The sequence below is a fragment of the Chlorocebus sabaeus genome, unplaced genomic scaffold, assembly GCF_047675955.1.
Source record: "Chlorocebus sabaeus isolate Y175 unplaced genomic scaffold, mChlSab1.0.hap1 unalloc_scaffold_362, whole genome shotgun sequence".
Lineage (NCBI taxonomy): Eukaryota > Metazoa > Chordata > Mammalia > Primates > Cercopithecidae > Chlorocebus > Chlorocebus sabaeus.
Window position 1 is genome coordinate 18,145 of NW_027327662.1, and position 20,427 is coordinate 38,571.

Here is a 20,427-nt window from a genome sequence, read left to right on the forward strand (position 1 = left end):
CCCGTCTCCGTGCTGCTCCTGAGGCCACACCTGTTGTCATCCACTAGTGACCAGGAATTCACCTTTGTCCGGGAGAAGCAAATGCAGAGTTCACACACTCCTGTACAGGTTTGTTGGCCGAGAATCTAACTGCACTGTCCGATTCCAGATGTGCTGGTACCAAGGAGAATGTTCAATGTCTGGCATTTAAAAACCGTATCAGTGGGTTCTGCTGGGACTTCCAGGCAGCCGCACGAGGGACGGAGCTGTTGCCCTGTTACCCCGAGCCAAAGCAAGGCTGAGAGGCACACACCACAGGCCACATCACACTCGAGCACCGACTCGACACTTGCTCGTTCGTGTGTTAAGAGTTCAGGGTACAGGCGACAGACAGGCCTGATCTCAGTCATGGGACAACAGTGACTGCCCACAAGTCCCGTATCTAAGCCCCGACTTGCCCATCCAGCCTTCCTTCAGGAACAATGCCCACCTCACAGTGCAGCCATGAACGCTAAGTCAGCACGTACATACACAACCAGATTCATTGCAATTGTGCTTTCTACAACAAATTAATACAACCAGGCGCTATCATTGAGACTGAATAACCTATATTAGAACAGAAGATCAGGCCAGGGATGGTGGTTCAGACCTGTAATCCCAGCACTTTGGGAAGCTGAGGTGGGTGGATCACTTGAGGTCAGGAGTTGCAGACCAGCTTGGCCAACATGGCAAAACACCATCTCTACTAAACATAAATTATCCGGACATGGTGGCACACACCCTGTAACCCCAGCTACCAGGGAGGCTGAGGCATAAGAATCACCTGAACCTGGGAAGTAGAGGTTGCAGTGAACGGACATCGTACTACTGTGCTCCACCCTTCCAGCCTGGGTGACAGACCAAGATTCTCGTAAAAAAATAAAAGGTCAAGATGAAAACTGATTGCCAAGGTCCATGTTCCATAAACTTCAAACAAAGTTCATTAGCTGGTACTTGATCAAGTTGTTGATTTCTTCATTACAATCTTGTATATCCTTCTAACATGGCTCAAAATGTTTACATTTGAGCATACCTCGAGTATAACAAAAAATAAAGTGCCTATATTTCATAAATGAGCAAGTTCCAGTAAGACTGCATCCTGCTCTAGTTAATCCTTTGACAACGTAAAACTGAACCATCCTGACATAGCACTGACACATGGTACAAGAATAATGACCTCCAATTAAATCGCTAGATTTAGAGAATACATAAATATAGCTTATCACTAATTCACCAGCGATTAGCAAGATTTTAAAGGAAGAAAAAGTATCGGGACTGTAACTAGGAATAAAGGCAAAAAGAAACACGAGAAATTAGTCACGTTTAAATCAATACCCTTTCTGTGGGGCCGTAATAAAGTATACACAACAGGTGTGCAAGCTGTCATGCTAAGCTGTCACCAAGCTCTCTATGAAGGTGGTAAGAGCGTCCCAAGTCGCAGAGCCTCATATTCCTATTTAAACGCTACACAGCCAACACCACACTCAGCACGCAGTGAGAACTCTGAAAGCTCTGAGGAACGCATGATGGGATGAAGGGCCTCAGTCCTGCCATCACCCTGCTGCTTATTAAAAATATAAAACAAAGCCCTGCCTTCAAGGTGCTCAGATCTAACTAGTACAAAGTTTTGCTTTTGACGAGTTAACTACGAATGATGAAGACTCTCAACAGCTGTGCAAAATGTAAGGCAGCCTAATAAGAGGAACTTGGCTGAGAGTAAACCCAGAGATGGTTTTTTAACCACAGAAGAGGAAAGAACTGAAGAACCTTACAGAAAGTTGACAGCAATTTCTATTTCTCTATGGTAGAACCTGGAATTTACCTTTGAGACAGACTGTCCTTCTGTTCTGAAAAATCAGATTATTCTTGCAATCTTCCATCAGGACTGAAATTCCCAAAGGCATGGAAAACCAAGTACTAATTTTAAAACCCCCCCAAAAAACTACCTATGATCTTAGATGTGAGATTTAGTGTTCTCAAATTCCAAATTTGGAAATATTTTGCACAAAGTCCTTATTTTCCCTGTTTACTTGAAAGCTCTCTATTCTTTTGTCCTAAATATCTTCTTTCTCATCCTTCCAAACAGTATCTGAAGATGAACTTACATATCGTTTTCAATGTTAACAAAGAAGATACTACATTTGTCACGAACTGTTTATATTCACAACTCTAGGAGGGATTTCGCTACATCGTGAGGAATAACACGAGGCAGGAAATACGCCACGAATAAAGAACAGTAGAAAGTGGACACATTTCCTGATGAGTGCCGATTTCTCATTGAGCTGCTGACAAAGTTATAATACAGAAAGCTAGACAGCTGCTATGTTAGTTCTACCTCACTTAAGTGACCGAGTCATTGTTGTTTCGGTTCCCTTTCTCGTCTTGGGATGAGACACACCTCACAGAGTTGTTTGTGATTTCAGGAACACACACATCCATCAAGTGACTGTTCCTAAATCGTTGCAAAGGATATAGTAACCTGCCAAATTTCAACTAGGTTGCAACAAACAACTGTTTTCATCCTACACTCTCCGGTGCCAGCGAGATGGTGTGTTCTTGGATCCCTGCGGGAGCCCTATTCCTGGTGCCATAGAGCACACACATATTTACATCCACATAGTGTAAATTTATGGTACACTGTAACATATGTACCTGCGTAGAGCGTACACACATCCAAATACGTAGGGTGTACATAAGTGCACTACATGCGTACAGAGTGCACACACATCCAGATCCATGTGGTATACATGCATAAAGTGTACACACATCCAAATACAGTGTACAAACAAGTTCACTACGTGTGTAAAAGCATAGAGCATACACACATCCATATAGCAAATGTACATAGGTAAGCTAACACATATGTGCATGCATAGTACGTACACCCATCTATATGCATACAGTGTACACAGGTATACTATAACCTGTATGTACATGCATATGGCATACACATGCACATCCGTATGTACACAGGTATGCTATTTGCTATATGTATACACATGCGTATAGCATACACTCTTATCCAATGTACGTAGGTGCACTACAGCATGCATACACATGCGCAGTGTACACATATGCACATGTATACAACGTACATCAGTACACTAACGTATAAAGCGTATACATATATGCAACACTGTACATACATATGCAGCATGTGTATGTATTAGTGTGTACATATCCAGAAGTTTATTCAGGGTGCATAGTGTACATGCATGCTTGTGTGCACATATGTATATATACATCTGCAGAAATAATGTGCACATACCCACATGGTGTACGTACAAAGGTATGTATATGGCATTAAATACATGCATGTAGGTACACATGCAGAACAGATAGGTGTACAAGTAGTGTGCATATAACCATAGTGACCATTGATACACACATATACACATGTACATGCATGCCTACAGCATTCACGTGTGTACGACACAAATATAGTGTACATACCTATACGTTGTAAATACATGCACAGTGGAAATACACGTAGTATGCATACACCACATACACACATGTACATTTATAGAGTACACATATACCGAGACCCAGAACGGGTCATGAGTATTAATACTTCGGAAACTCTTCCAGTTCTACCTAAGTGAATTTTTTTCAAACTATAATAGAACTCATACAAAAAGGGTTTTAAGGAAATGAATAAAGCTAGTGACAAAAATCAGTGGGAAGGGCACAACCACTTTCCCTCAGAGTTCTCGGCCTGACCGTGGAAGTTCAAAGGTTTCCTAATGCAGTACACATCAGGACTGACTCACGATAAAGCACTCCTTAAAAATTAAAAATGTGTCCTCATGTTTTGGCCTTTGAGACAAAGCCTCTTAGTTAATCGAGTTCTGACTGAATTTGACTCACAGTGCTCTGGCAGATTCTTCATTTTCTGGTGAGACAGATGAATGTCCCAGGGTGAGGGCAATGCCAGCCCTTTCAGGGTCAGCTTTTCAAGGAGCGATGTCTGGCAGAACACAATCCAACACCATAGTAGGATCCCCCACCCAGCCACTTAGACGCTTTCGGGTACTTACTCGGTCTCCTTGTTTCCCTTTCTTGAATTCAGCTGGGGGGAAAAAACCCAAAAAAATCAAAACCAAAAACAAACAGCCCATGTGTTTATGCGTCTGAAAAGTTAATACATCCACATCTAACTTTCTAAATGAGACACGGCAGGTATGATGGTCACTGAACAGTGGCCACTGTTGAGAAAATACGAAGTCTTCTGCAAACATGAACGAGTTTCTAGGAATACAAAAGTCAAGGGAATTTACTTCACATATTAAAGCTGTCAAGGGTGCTCATCAAAAATGTACTTAGAGGTTTTCCTTTAAAGTTATTTTTGAAGATTTTTAAGTTGCAATACTTAAAAGCCTCTGGGAAAAGAAAGGATACAGGTATCTGGAAGATTTTTAATAAATGATTTTCATGTCTTTTTGATAAAGTTAAATAAGGTCAGCCTTGAAGTAATGGGTTCCACTACTCTGAAACTGTGGATGGAATCCACAACACCAGACAATTGAATAAACAGCAAGGCTGCACACACAGGACACAGGCAGTGAGCCAGCCTGACTAGTTGTCAGCTTCTGGGTCAGTTCTACCCAGTTCTGCCCAGGCCCCACTGGAGATGAAAACGTGCCCTTTAGAAGCCTTGAATCCCCACCTTTCAAAATCTAATCCTCTTCAACTGAGGCCCAAGTCCAAAAATCTACTGACATCTTAGCACCTGGTAGGCCAGCTGTTGCCTAGCCTTTTTGGCACCAGGGATGGGTTTCATGGGAGACCATTTTTCTGGGGGGTGGTTTTGAATTGCAACTGTTCCACCTCAGGTCAGGCATTGGATCATCATAAGGAGCACCTCCGAGATCCCTCACATGCAGTTTACGATAGGGTTCCAGCGCCTAGGAGCACACACAGCTTATGATAGAGTCCCAGAACCTAGGAGAACATGCGGCTTACCAGAGGGTCCCAGCGCCTAGGAGAATACGCGGCTTATGATAGGGTCCCAGAACCCAGGAGAATATGCGGCTTACGAAAGGGTCCCCGCGCCTAGGAGAACAGGCATTAAATGAGTTGGCAAAGCCAAAATCCACCGGATCTACCACTCCAAAACAAACATACACCACTGCCCAATATTGATGGGAGCCAAAAACATGGAAGTCCTGAGGGCCCACACTGACCAGAGCCAGACACCACTTCTGAAAGAACCAAGCATGTGCCTAAAGATCACCCGTGATGACCCAGGAGAGCAGCTTTGAGCAGAGACAAAGGTGAAGGAGAGGCACATGGGCCAGGGTGCTGGGTGTGCCCGTCTGTGTGACCTCACTGAGATTGCTGACCTCTGGCCCTTGGTGTCCGTCCTGTGGAGGAGGTAGCCCCCAAATCCCTGCCTCCCTTCAGCACTGACTGAGGCGGTCCTGAAGTCTCCCCAGGGCTGAGGCTGCTTCTAATTCCTGTTAGCTGCACACCCACATAAAAAACAAAAAACAAAATATCAAGTATGCAGACAGGAAAAGAAAAATATGCGAATCTTCCCTTATTCAACAGGCATTTAAAGAGTAACAGGAAAATTGTGATAGTCTTTAAACAACCACCAGCTATCACGTCCTGTTGACATGTTTTAGCTAATCAGGAACACCTTTACCAAACACCTGTGTGTTCAGGAAATCAGTTGACAGGTCCCAAATAACCTCGGAGCTTACGACCTGACCCCCACTCACGTGCTTCCCCTCTCCAGAAGAACGTGTCCTGGACACCTTTCAAATGGTGAGGAACAGGAACAAGGGTAGCTTTCCCTCAACCCCACAAAACAAGCTCGACCCCGAGGAGCCCGGAGAACAGCAACGTTTGTTTAGATGCTTTCCCACTGACCTTGTCACAGCAAACGTTCCCATCCCACACAACCCAGTGTTTAACTCTCGCTGGGATACCAGCAGCCGTCAACCCTCAACAAGCTGGAAACAGAGGCCAAGCTGACAGGAGGCCTCTCTCCATTCCCTACTGAATTCGCTCAGGACACGGATGTTCCCAAACACACATGGCCCCGAGTATTCCACACCTGGAGAACATTCTAACAACAGACGCTGCAAAGACATTCCCCTAAAGAGAAACTCAGTTTCTAACTTCCCTTAGGGAAAAATAGGAGGCCCAGAACTTTCCAGAAAATCACGTGTGGGAGGAAGCCACTCACCTCTGGCACTTCCTAAACCTGCCTTCCCGCAGGTGCTCAGGGATGCCCCCGCGACAGCCCCGTCCACCCAGGACGGCAGCAGGGCTCAGGCAGCCAGCACCTGGGCAGCAGGCGAAGCAACCCCAGGGTGAAAACGTCATCCCAGGCACCACTTCCCGGAGCCCCTCAGCAAGAAAAACAGAGGCGGGACCAGAACCGAGGGCTGACTCGAGGCTGGGGAGCCACAGACCCGCACAGCTCAATCATCGGACACGCTCTGCTGTGGACGGAGGAGCCCAGCCCAGGGAGAGGCCAGCACAGAGACTCTCGTGCCGGCTCCACGAGCCAGCGTCCTCCAGGGCTGCAAGTTTATGATCACAGCTTCAGAATTTGTTTCCAGAATCTTCCGGAATCAAAGACGCACCAAACTGTAAAGCTGCCAGGACAGCAGGGCCCAGGAGCAGGCTCAGGGGAGGACCACGTAGAAACCCCACGTGTGCATGCTTACTCCACACAGGCCACCCCTTCACCCAATACTATACACGCAAACGCATGTATGCACTCCATACACACCCTCAAATACACTCACCAAATATGATGCGTGTACACACTCCACACACACCCTCAAATACATACAACACACATGAACATGCTCACTGCAGCCACACCTGCTAAATACACTCACCACACACGCACAAACGTGACACACCTGCACACTCATTCCAGACATCACACCCCTCACCAAGTACACAGGTGCACACACCCCCAAGTCGAGAACCTGCAGACTCCACAAGCTTTGGTTTCCCCCACTGTTTCTCTCATCACATGAGATCCACACACAGGTGTCATTTACTGACATCTAACACCTGGGGAGGCCCTTAGACAGAACTGCAGTCACAAGTCGGCTTCATTCAGGCATTCATCACCAGTCTCCTGAAGCCACCTCCTGTCCCCACGGGAAGGGAGGCCGAGACCGGAGACGTCACTGGGCTTACAGATCCCCAGGCTGGCAACCCAAAGAAATGAGGAGGGCTCGGCCACGGCCCTGGAGGGAGATGGGTACTGGGCTCAGGTATGGGCAACATGAGTCCTCATTTCCATACCGTGTCACCTACGACAGCGTCAGGTGAAAGCCAGTGGTTTGGCATTCCTGGAATAGACAGTCCTGGAATTACAAGCAAAACTTTTTACTCCTCCCCTCTGAACACATGAGGTCCATGGTCCCCTCACATCTAACACTGGGAATCCGAATCGGTGACTCTTTCTGCACCTGAGGACCACCCAAGAGGATCCACACCTGCTACAACAGCAGCACCGCACCTGCTCTGCAGGGGAGCAAAGCAAATCCCACCTTTATGAATAACACTGGATTACCCCGACACTGGCAGCCTGCAGTGTGTATATCGTCAAGCCCCCAGATCTGCGCCACCTGCAAGAGGAACACCAGTCCTTAGTCCAGGGCTCTCAGGACAGCTTGTGAGGAGGATGCTAGCACCCTTCTCATCTCCCAGTGGAGAGGAGAGGCGGCCAGGGTCAGGACTGGTGTATCAGGAGGGTCAGGGTTCAAACCCCATCTGCCTCGCAAAGCAGCCCTTACCGTTCAAGTGACTTCTATCATCAGTCTTAAAATGTACCACAGTTACCAGCAATTCTGAGTGTTGTTCCTTGGGACGTCATAAGCAAACATTTTGTTAGAAACATTTTGCCAAATCTGCTTTCAAAATCCTATGTTATGAAATGACTAATGAAAATTTGAACTATGAAATAAAGCACATAGTTAAATGAATCCCAAAATGACTATGGCGAAGGAAGCTTTAACTTGAAGTGAAAAATATCCTCTAAATGACATCAGCCAGAATTATCTTCAATCATTACTGATCCCATACGCTTCAGGAATTATACAGCATCATCTCAGATATGAACTTAAAACCATTAGCTGAATGTACATTTCAGCACAACCAAAGTTCTGCTATAATAAGCAGCACAGGCGTCTCTGGAGAGGATTTTAATTGGGACTACAAACGGTGTGCACGATCGTGGTAAGAGGTTTCATGCTCGCTGTTCTCCAAGGTGCGACACAGAGAAACACCACTAACCTCAAAGACACCTGCTGCTTTGTAATGAGATGAGAGACGATGTGGATGGACTACTGTAAATATTTGAAAAGGAGAAATAATGCAAGGAAAGAATCGTATCAGTTTCCCTTTACATTCTTAGAAAAAAACTGATTTTTCTTTTGGGATGATTTAAAAAGAAAATGACATTTCTGGATTTTTTTTTTTTTTTTTACTTTTCTTTCTGAGACTGGGTCTTGGCTCTGTTGCCAAGATTGGAGTACAGTGGAGCAATCGCAGTTCACTGTAGCCTTAAGTGATCTTCCCACCTCAGCCTCCAGAGTAGCAGGGTCCACAGGCACGCACCACTACACTCAGCTAAGTTTTCTGTAATACAGATGGGGTCTTGCTATGTTGTCCAGGCTGGTCTTGAACCCCTTGGCCTCAAGTGATCCTCCTGCCTTGACCTCCCAAAGATTTAGCCTAAGCGACCATGTCTTATCGGAAAATAGACATTAGAGCAAATGCATTTCTATAAGATTTTCTACCTCTTTTCACTGGGGAAAAAGGTAACTTGCCTCCAAGGGTCGGAGAAAAAGCCGTTACTGCAGACAAAAGCGCTGTGCATCCCGGGAACCGCTACACCATGAGGCACGGCCATGCACCCTGGATGCAGGAGTAACACACGAGGCTAGCACAGGCTGATGCTGGCCCTCTCCAAAAGTAGGCCTATCCTTCCTCCTCTCCTCAGCCCCCTCTCCCTTCAGGCCTCAGTGGCTGCTGACAGGGCAGAGGCCACAACTAGAGGAGGCTCTCAACTCCACCAGGGACAGGAGCCCCGGACGCTGGGGACTCCGCTGCTGCCCTCTGCGCCCACCTCCTTCTGGTCAAGCCTTCTGAGGAGCCAGGCGTGGCCACTTTGACCCTCCTTCCCTTCTGTGGCTCCTACAAAAACCAGTGCAGCGAGCCCAGGCTGCCTCGCACGCCACGGATGCCCGGCACAGACCACATGTCCTCATCCAAGCTCCTGGGGCCAGAAGGGTCTTGCAATATTTCACTTTCCAGTTGAGCATCCCCAGCCTGAAATCCAAAGTGCTCCGAAGAGCATCTCCTTCGAGCGTCACAAGGAAGCTCGGAATGTTTCAGGTTTCGGAGCATTTTGGAGTAGGGACGCTCAGCCTGAATTTGAACCTCTTCAAGGAAGCCACACACTGAAGCCCCCGATGTCCACCCTACACAATCCCAGCACACCCTTCGAAGTCCTCAGCAACAGATTTTCTTTCTTCAAAAATAACCACAAGTCACAAACTCACAAGCAATCACAGAAGGGGGTTGTGGACACCCGCACAGATGATGAAATTTAACTGTCACATTTTTACCTGAGTAATTTAAAGTCATTCCTCAAAACACACCTGTTTTACTGAGTTGCATTTTAAGGTGAACACACACAAATCATTTCAGGGAAACAAACGTCACTTTGGGCTGCGTGTGGTTTCTTGACTCCCGTGAATAACTCAGCGTTCACCCTCACTTCTGGATAAGGGAGAAGATGCAAAGAAATCTGTTAAAACAAAGACATGAAATCAAGTTTAAGAAGGGTTTGAAAGGTTCCTCCTGTCCCCCTGGAGGGGAGACAAGGACACCTGGAAAGCTCACGGGGGACAGGAGCACAGCCTCCTCGGTGTGCCATGGACGCCGCCTCGCCGAGGGGAGAGGATCATGCCTGGAAGACTCACAGGGGTGGGAGCACAGCCTCCTCAGTGCTTTCTACACTCAGCAGCTTCAGAAATTCCTGCAGAAGCAGAACACATCATGAGAACTGAGACTGGAACACCCCAAAGAAAGGGGACAAGGGGTCATAAAAAGCATTCAATCGTTACCAAGGAGCGCGGGCATGAAGCCGCTTTAAAGACGGTGTGAGAACTCGTCTTTAAAGTGTGAAACTCATAGGCGTTTCAGAAAAGAAGGGTAGCGCGAGATTGCTCGATCAGCTCAAACAGGCTGCCGTCCCTCAGGCCATGAAGTCCCTGAGATGAGCCTCTCACTGAGCAGAAGTCACTCGCATCTCTGCCAGAGAAAGGACTACAAGTTGACACATAACCTCATGAAACCTGGGCTTCAGCTGGTTGACAGCAGTGAGTCTGACATGGTACATCCCTCCAGATGGTTAAAGACCCCAGGGGTTCATCAGACAACCTCGAAAGGCTGTGTCTGTCCAGCTCCTTTTCCAAGTTCTGGATGATTTTTCCTAATGTACTATAAGCAACATGTTCCAGTAGAGACGTAATTAACTGACTCTAGGTCCTCTTAATTTTGAAATTAGAAACACACTTGGCCAGGCACGGTGGCTCATGCCTGTGATCTCAGTACTTTGGGAGGCTGAGGCAGCTGGACTGCTTAAGTCCAGGAGTTTGAGTCCAACCTGTGCAACATTGTAAAACTCCATCTCTACAAAAAATACAAAAATAAGTCAGGCATGAGGACATGTGGGACATGTGGAACATGTGCCTGTGGGTCCTGGCTACTCAGGAGACTGAGGCAGGAGGATCACTTGAGCCTGGGAGGTTGAGGCTGTAGTAAGCTATGCTCACACCACTGCCTGGGCAACAAAAAGGTTTTTTTTTTTGCCTGTCTCAAAAAAACCAGAGAATAAGAATTATATACCTGACTAGCCCAAAATAAAAGAGGCCTTGTGGAACAACCTGAAACACAGCTGCAAATTCTGGCAGGGCCTCCCCTGGCTTGATTTGTGGTGAGTGCAGGACCGCTCTGAAGGATAGGACCCCACGCATCTTCCGAGACTAGACCTTACAGTACAACTTCCCTTCGCTGGACGGAACACTGGCCTTGGGGCCTGGGACACCCTGGGGCAGTGCCACCATCCAGAGGCTGCCATGGCACAAGCAGGCCCTACTATCATGAAGCCTGGGACGTCCGTCAGAGCAGTGCCACCGACCTGAGGCCACCATGCCAGGGGAGCCTGGACATCATGAAGCCTGGGACTTCCTGGGGCAGTGCCACCAACCCGAGGCCACTGTGACACAAGGGGGCCCTGATGCCACTGAGAGGCTGCACAGCAGGTCCAAGCCCAGGCCAGGAGTGAAGAGGCTCCACATCCTTTCCATCCCTCCAGCTGAGTCCACAGATGTCTTGGAGCAGAAATGCATCACCCTCAATGTCCACGGGTGAGTTTTTGGACACAGAATCTGGAAGCGTAAAAGATGGTTCTGGGCTGGTTGGTTGCCGGCTCGGATCTGTCCCCTTTCCACACAAAACCTGGCTCACACCAAGCAGCGTCTAAGTCCTGGAAGACCTGCTAAACACAAGTGCAGTTACAAAGCGGAGAAACTGGAGGGGGTCGGGCTGTGCTCCAGTGGCACCAGCGTTTCTCAGGAAGACCCCGGGCATGACAGGGTCCAGGGCAAGGGCTTCCTGGGATCCAGGACAGGGAACAAGAACCCATTTCCCGATCCTGTTGAATATGAATCGGCTAAGGGCCGATTCCCTCGGAGGACTGAGCACCGCCCCACAACAGCTTGGTATGGGTATGTTATTACATACGTTGGTATGGGTCTGTTATTACATACGTTGGTATGGGTATGTTATTACCCATACCAAGGTAATAACAAGCCCATTACCAGCAGGAGGCTGGTGATGAAGACATGAGGACCAGATGAGCACGAGGGATCCTGACAGATCATCCCTGGCACTGAGCAAGGGGTGGACAGTACTCCCCGTTCCTGACGCATCAGCCCTGGCACTGAGCGAGGGGTGGCAGCACGGCCTGTGCCCCTGCAGATGCAGAGGGATGTGAGGGGGGCGCAGGCTGGGCTTGGAGGCTAACTCAACCACCTGCGCTTGCACTTCCGTTCCTCATGGCAGGGAGGCGAGGCACAGGCAGCATTAGGGCTCACCTTGCCCCCGGGCTGCACTTTTTTCTGCTTATGAGTCGTGCTCGCTTTACATGGACAGGCATAGCTATAATAACGGTTCCCTGATTATTTCGCTGCCTACATAAAGGGCTTTCAGAATTCACTTCCATCCTTAGGAAAGGCGGCCAACACCAGGCTGTCTCCCTTAAGATGCCATGTCTCATATGGGGAAAAAAAAAAATCAAGAGAAATCAAATAAAGGCCATAAAATACATCAGTTTCAACACTAAAATTTAATAGTATGCTTTAAATTGAAGATGAGTTAAGTCACATTTCCAAACCTCTGAAAGCACGGTTACTGGGAGGGAATGGTTTGCAACACACAAACGCAGCTCTGTAGAAGTGCCCAAGCTGGATGAAGGCTCAAAGGTCAGTGCAAGGAGAAAGTCTGAACAAACTCTCTCCTGCCCTGCTGCTGTCCTCTTAAAAAACACATTGTTTATCTGTCAGTTTAGAACAAGGCCTAGGGAGGTGGGAGGCAGGCCTGGGAGGGTCACCTAGCATCCAAGCTCCTCACCCACACAACTGCGCTGAGCTGAGCAGTACACACAAACACAACTAATTCTCCCCAAAAGGAAGACGGAAGGCAGCACACTGCCACGCCAGGCGCCCCGCAGATGAGAAGATTAAGGGGAGCCAGAGGTACCTTTAATCTTGCTTGCATGGTGGAGGGAGAGGAATAATGCCACTCACTTGAGTGTTGCACAATTCTTTCTAGCACTGAGTGGCAGAAAATAAAAGTTATAGATGCTTCCTCAGATAAATGTTTCTGAAGAACTGAACATAAATTATGTTCAGGAAATAGCATTATGAATGCCTCAAGTGCTTCTGTTTTCAATAATCCCAGAGTAATTCTATAAACCTGGGAATCAGTCTCACCCAACTCCAGGATCATGGCCCAGGTGACGTGGGCACACATATCCTGAAGCTCCAATGCTCAACTAAAGTGGGGCGAGTGAAAATGATCCTGGGTATAATTTACACGGACCCAGGAAGGTGACTGAGCCCCAAATCCCTAAACCAGGAAGACCAGTGTCCTTCAGGGGCCTCACCTCTGTCCTTTCCCAGCCTCTGGGAACCACCACTCTGCTCTCTACTGACACAAACGCCCCTCCAAGGTACAACCAGGAAGATCATCATTCAAAACTGAGGAACGTGGCAGAACAAAGCTGTCAGGAGATTTTAATCACCGACACCACTTGTTACATGACCCAAAGATGATTAAAATCCCAGGCCCTTCAAGACTGAATGTTATCTATACTTAAACGCATTTCATCACCATATTGGGGGGTTATTCCTTTGTTTTACTGCAAATATATCCAACTGCTGTAAAAGGAAAAGGCAATTTGTTAATGAAGCTTCTTGGAGTGTCTCAACAGGCCTCGAGGCAGGATAAAAGGCAGGACTTCCTGGCAGAAACGCTCAGTTCTGAGGTCAGGTGGAGTTCTTGAGCACCAACCAAAGCAAAATAAGGTCGAAGACCACACCACACTTTCCTCAATCACATCTTCATTCCACCTTTCCTTCTACTTCTCACGACTTCACTGGCAGAAATTGTGCTGAAAGAAAATGGAAACACACACATACATAGGAGACCCTACAGATGCTGAGAATGGGTGCAGCCGTCACAGTCCGAATGTCCTTTCAGGGCCATCTGACCTGGCTGGGATCCAAGTATCCAAGTGCAGGATTGTATATCAGACCCGTGAAGCCAGGATTAAAGCCACTGAAAGGCAGTTTTCCATCCCACGGAAACCAGCCTTGCTAGGGGCTTCCTCGGGGACCACCGACCTCACGCCACCACCCCTCAACTACTTCAACTAACCTACATCATGGCACAGGCCTCCCTAGGCAGACCAGCCCTGCCCAAGTCCTGCTTCATGGCAAACCCTCCAGACAAACGTCCTTGGCCTCCTCCGGGAGGCTGTGCTCGGAAGGTGCCCTCATTTACTTCTGTGGCTCTGAGACATTTAACTAGAGCCCAACACATTTCTTCCTGTTCACATAGTATTGAGTTAAAAGATTTTTATGAGTAAACTTTCACTGGGAAAAATACCATTTCAGGAGCCCCAGCGACCACAATGAAAATGTTTTTACCTTCCCTTACGTGACATCGGCAACGCCATGTCCAGGAAACGTTCTGGATCTCAGATAATGGCATATCCACTCATAGTAAGTCTTGGTCTTGTTTCACAAGCTATCAAATGCTGCCCAGAAGCAGGAAAAACCCCACAATGTGGCAGGGAGGGGCGACCAGCGTGAGTTCTAAGGCCAGACCGCCCGGGTCCCGCTGACAGTGTGGCTTCAGGAGTTTCCTAAACCCTCTGCTCTCCAAGTTTCATGTCAGAAAAATGCAGTGATAACCGTGTCCACCTCGTTTAAATATATATATAAACACACACACATATATACACATATACACACACACACACACACACACGCACATATATATACTCCAAAACTACAGCCCTATAAAGGTCATTAATTCTAGTTATCCTCAAGGCATTGAGCGATCAATAATGAGCCGTCCCCCTGCTGCTGACCTGCCTCAGCCGCACCCTCTGGAAACCCCGCATCCACACCAGCCACACAGGATGAGGCCAGGGAAGGAGCAGGACTGTGTCTTGGGAACTTAAACTCTGGAAGCTGAGTTAAATCAGTGTCGCTCAAATCTTGTCACCAACTATCTTGTTAAATTGGGAGATTCCATCTCTGGGGATCTTGAAGGAACCTGAGGCTCTACATTGAGTGAGGTGAGCACTCGTGCTGCAATGAGACGGCAGGGAAAGCAACTGAATCTGGGGTTGCAGTTGCCTGAGGCTTGGGTCCCACCGGGAAAGTGGCACCAGGGCCCTCAGGACAGTGGCAGAGGTCCCAGGAGGCAAGTCCCGGCGCAGAGACTTATGGACCCAAAGATTGCTCCAGGGCCAGGAGGGGCTGCTGCGCTGACAGCCACGAGGCAGGTAGCCTTCAAGCTCCTCCAGCTGCCATCCTGCAGGCAGGGAGGACAGTGCCCAGACCACCCCGGGGCTTCCCCAGCCTGCCAGGCTGGTACTCTTACTCCAGCCACTGACAAGAGTACCCATGTTGCAAGCTAGGTTGAAACAGTGCCTCAGGCCTCGGGGCACATGCACACCCCCTGCAGGGCCACTTCTACCCAACACCTGGGGATGACTATTCCCACACATCCTCAACTCACAGCAAAACTTAAAAATGAAAGTCGGAAGATACAGCTAGGAAACCAATACTCAAGAAGCAACTCCACGGTGACTCTTCCTAGAGCTATTGCTATTGAACATCTTTAAAAACATTTCCAGGGTGACTTCCTAGAGCTATTGCTATTGAAAATCTTTAAAATTCTTCATTTCAAAATTAGCTTTTATTACACTGTCTTCCCTATTCCACCAAGACTCTAGAAAACAAAACCATTACAATTTCCAATTCTATCTTATAGCAAGTTAGAAATACATGTTTCCTCAAAGGATTCTACGTGTTTCCTTGGCAATATCCTTTCCATGCCCCATACTACTGCCCGCAACAGGGAAGGCTTTTCCAACCCAACCCAACCCAACCCAACCCAACCCAACCCAACCCAACGGCCCTGAGACAGGCCCCTAACGAATCGTCTACAAACTCTTGAGACAGGCTTGCCCTGACAAATCATCTGCAAACTCCATCTTCCATTAAAAACAGTACCGAAAATAAGCATATTACCACCTTTTAAAAATTACTGTAAAGTGGACAGTGTTCAGTTCTGTGAATTTCGGCACAAGTATTCCCATAATCATCACACAAGCAAAACAGTCCAACAGCCCCAAACCCACTCACGGGGCCTCATAATCATACCCTCCCATTCCCAGCAACCACCCTCTCTGTGTTCTCCCATCCCCCGGGTCTGTCTTTTGCAAGTGTTGTCGCAAAACACTCGCAAAATCACGATTTCCTGGGCATCGTGCTTGGAGGTGCACCCAGGGTGTCCTGTGATCAACAGCCAGGCCTCGGGGCTGCTGGGTATATATTATTCCACGTATGGCTGTGGCACATTGTAACCTGTTTTGGGCAACTATAGACAGCCCTATTAACATCTGGGCACAGTTTTTCTTAAACATCAGCTTCTGTTTCTCTAGGGTAAATACCCAGGATTGGGGTCACCGGGCCCCACGTTTGTGTGAGTTCAGTTTTGTAAGAAACCGCCAAGCTGTCTGAACCGTGCTGAACCCCAGCATCGCACAGGAGTCCTGACTGCCTGTCCTCACCAGCACCTGGGGCTGTCGGAAGACCTTAGTCAGGCGCTCCACAGGGGTGTGAACAAATTCACTGCGGCTTCAGTGCACATCTCGGTGCAACCAGTCACGCTGAAAGTCATTTCAGATGCTTTCGGGCCATCCTCCCGTCCTTCTCAGCGAAGCATCTGTTCATGTCTCTTCCGCTTTTAAGTCAGGTGGTTTGTTCTCTGTCATGAGCCGTGGGAGTCCTGTGCATTCTGGATATGAGTCCTTTGCCGGCTGCATGGTTCACAGAAATCTTCTCCCCGTCTATCAAAAATGTGTCTCTTCAATTCCCTAGGGGTGTCTTTTATATTAGAAGTTTAATTTTGATGAGTCTTACCTACTTGTTTTCTTCCTTGATTATGGATCACGGTGTGGCTAAGAGCTCTCACCCTCGGTCTCCACAATTTCCCTTTCTTTTGTAGTTTGGTATTTTACATTCAGGGCTATGGTCCACCTTAATTTTCATACAGGAATTTCTCCCTGTTTTCACTCTTTTGCATACGGCTGTCCCATAATTCCAGCACCATTTGTTGAAAAGACTCAAATTCCACTGAACTGCTTTTGCGTCTTTGGATCTGTTCTGGACTCCACTCTGTCAGCTGACTCGTGTGTCCATCCTGAGCATAATTTGTGACTTTAGTGGCTGTCTCTGTGAAAAAAGGAATTCTGTCGGGAAGCAAAAACCACATTAGAAATGCTCTAAATAAGATTTTTCCTGTTGTCAGGAGAGCAAAGCCACTGCCCTAAGCAGAGGTGAGGCCTCAACAGCTCCCGGGCACAACCTTAACACACAATGGGGAAGGGAATTCATTTCAAGGACCACAACGTGAGACCAGCATAGCCATGAAAACTGCAATAATTTCACAGCAGAATGAAATTCATAAAGAACTGCTGAGAAGCGTGTGATAAGTTACATAAATCACTGTTCCTTAAATTCTGACGGTTGACTAGAACAGAAATAGCTTCACAGTACAGTTCAAACAGGAGAAAGGTAGGTAGGGGTGGTTTCCACACCACACAGGGCCTGCAGGAAAGGGACACTCTTCCTCTAAACGGGAGATCCCGGGAGTGATGTGGTAAGCCATGGTGAGAGGCAAGGAACTGTGCAAGCCGGAGTCGCGGCCTTGGCCCCACCGCAGAGCCTGTGTCCTTGAACGACGAGGCTCAAATGTCAGGCCGGGGCAACCGAGGCAGTTATCAGGGGACAAGAAAACGAGCGCACGGTGGAGGCAAAGGTCTGAAATTGCACGGCAACTTCAAGTCAAGTGGGACAAACTGACTCAAAATACAGGTTCCAAAAACCATCACAGAGAGCTGTTCCTCGGCTCTGGAAAGGCTAAGTGACTAATGCCCACACTGAGCATCTGCTCCCAGAGATGACCCTGGTGACCTAAGGCCCAGCTCTTCCGAACCCGCGCCAAACCTCAGTGAGGAACTTTGTTGGTATCTTATGGCACATTGACATGTTCCCTTAAAATCTGGTATTTCATCAAGAATGCAGGCGCCAGCTTTGACTCATACACATTTCAATTAAACAAGATAATTTACATCCTGACCATGCCAGGTAAGAGGTTTACTACAATCTTTAAACAGCCAGAGGCTACAGTCTGCTCCTACACAACACCATGTCTCTACAAGTTCGATGGGTTATTTACTTTCCATGTCTTCACTTGACTAGTGCTAGAAAGCAGATTAAAAACAGAAGGAACCCAGAAACACTATTGAACGAGACTCAAATATCTTGCAGTCATCATCGTGATGAGACGTTTATTAAACAGAAATGTTCTCCCCTGTAGAAAGCAGCACACATCAACACACACCGATAACTGTCGCCAGCATTCCAGATCATCTTCCCTTCCATGGCCACAGTGCAGGGCAATGGACCACGCACACCTGCAGACCCACGGAAAGCGGGGTGACACGGCCGATTCTTGTAGCGAGCAGGCCAGGGTGCACTCAAACTGCATCTCTTTCCAGAGGTCCGCCATGGAAAGTTACACATTTATTCCACGAGTTAATGGCACTGCACCAAACATTTCTGTAAGATTCTCTTAGCAAGCTTTTCCTTCTGCCTAAAATGTCCTGGCACAAACTGAAAAAGCTCTTGGAGCTGCCAAAGACTTCAGTATCCCCTTAACTATTGTCATGTACGCCAGTGTGAAGAGACCACCAAACAGGCTTTGTGAGCGCAACATGTCTGTTTATTTCACCTGGGTGCAGGCGGGCTGAGTCTGAAAAGAGTCAGCGAAGGGAGGTAAGTGTGGAGCTGTCTTATAGGATTTGGATAGGTAAAGGAATATTACAGTCAAAGGGGGCTTGTTCTCTGGCGGGCAGCAGTGGGGGTCACAAGGTGCTCAGTGGGGGAGCTTTTTGAGCCAGGATGAGCCAGGAAAAGGAATTTCACACAGACACACAAAAAATCATCGCTTAAGGCAAGGACCGGCCATTTTCACTTATTTCTGGTAGAATGTTATCAGTTAAGTCCAGGCAGGGCATTTGCACTTTTGTGATTCTTCAGTTACTTCAGGCCATCTGGGTGTATATACGTGCAAGTCACAGGGGATGCGACGGCTTGGCTTGGGCTCAGAGGCTTGACAACCATAGTCTTTACTTTTAAGGTGTGGGGTAAGATCATATAATCCCCAACTAAGCTCCTGATGCTGTGTGTGGCATCCAGCAACAGCACGTTCCATTCCTGGATTACATTTGACTCAAGAGTCCACAGTGAGAACAATTTCTGGTGAATGAAACACCAGGCAGGAGGGTGATTCCGCTGGGCAGCTCTTCACACACAGCCCAGTCGCTGAGGGGAGAGGAAGAGGCCCACGCGCGTCCACCGTGCTCACGCCCCCTTGGAATGCGCCCCACTCCTAGAGACCCGGACCCAAGGGAAATCTGACCTAAAAATGGGCAAACCCTCACTTTGGCAGAGGGACATGGACTCGGGGCCACAACTTGACCTCAGAGCAACACAAGTGCAGACACAGCACCCCAGGACACCCTCCCCACCCAAATTCAAGGAGGAAAACCAACCCCCGCCCCCTTGCGGAAACCCCCGGCTGCTGGAGCAGACGCCTGCCGGCGTGTGCAGCCTCTGCCGTCCCACATTCCGGGCTCAGCACCTGTGCCTCAGCCCTGGCACTGCTCACCACACCCACAGGTGTGCCAGGAGGGGCAGGTCCTAAGGTCTCCACTGCACCAAAGCCTGCAAGGCAAAGGGGCCGCTCCCTCCAGCAGGAGTCCAGAAGCACACACTGCACCAGCGTCACAGCGTGAGAATTCTTCCCTCGGTCTCCGAGTCTCCAGTCTGTTGCCCGCCACGGTCTTCTGCCAACGCCAAGGCCCAAGCTGGGCGGCACGTTTGGTTCTCACCATTTCCCTTGTCAAGATCAATACTGCAAACATATCCGATTCATCCTGTCACTAAAAAGGAAATAATCCGCCATCTCCATCACAAATGACGCAACCAGGTTTCCATTACTGCGGTGTTTCCCCCCCCCCCCCCCCCCTCTATTTTGAGATGGAATTTCTGCTCTGTCTCCCAGGATGCAGTGCAGTGGCGCGATCTCGGCTCACTGCAACCTCTGCCTCCCGGGTACATGTGATTCTCCTGCCTCAGCCTCCCAAGTAGCTGGGATTACAAGGTGCCTGTCACCATGCCCGGCTAATTTTCATATTTTCAGTACAGCCGGGGTTTCACCATGTTGACCAGGCTGGTCTGGAACTCCTAACCTCAGGGGATCCACCTGCCTCCTCCTCTCAAAGTGCTGGAGTTACAGGAGTAAGCCACCAGGCCCAACCATTACTGGTGTAATTTCTAAGCCACTCTCTCACACCCACTCCCTTTTTTTTTTTTTTTAAAGAAGCTAGGGACATAAAGGCAGGAACCACCAAGGCAGCTGAGACTCCAAATAAAAGCTCGAAGGACCAACACAAATGCACCACACCCTGCACGCCCTCCTCTCCTTCCTTTTCAG

The 20,427-nt window shown here is 48.3% G+C and overlaps 1 long non-coding RNA gene across 1 annotated transcript in view; it reads right to left on the bottom strand.

The window, feature by feature from the left end:
* Window positions 1-736: 736 nt before the first annotated feature.
* The window catches only part of LOC140711236 (uncharacterized), a 57,565-nt gene continuing 37,874 nt past the window's right edge, over window positions 737-20,427 (bottom strand). Inside the window, exons 3-5 of the long non-coding RNA XR_012092390.1 lie at window positions 10,128-13,738; window positions 9,984-10,039; window positions 737-9,808 (exon numbers count right to left, since the gene is read on the bottom strand). This is a non-coding gene — a long non-coding RNA (uncharacterized lncRNA). The remainder of the gene's footprint in view (window positions 9,809-9,983; window positions 10,040-10,127; window positions 13,739-20,427) is intronic.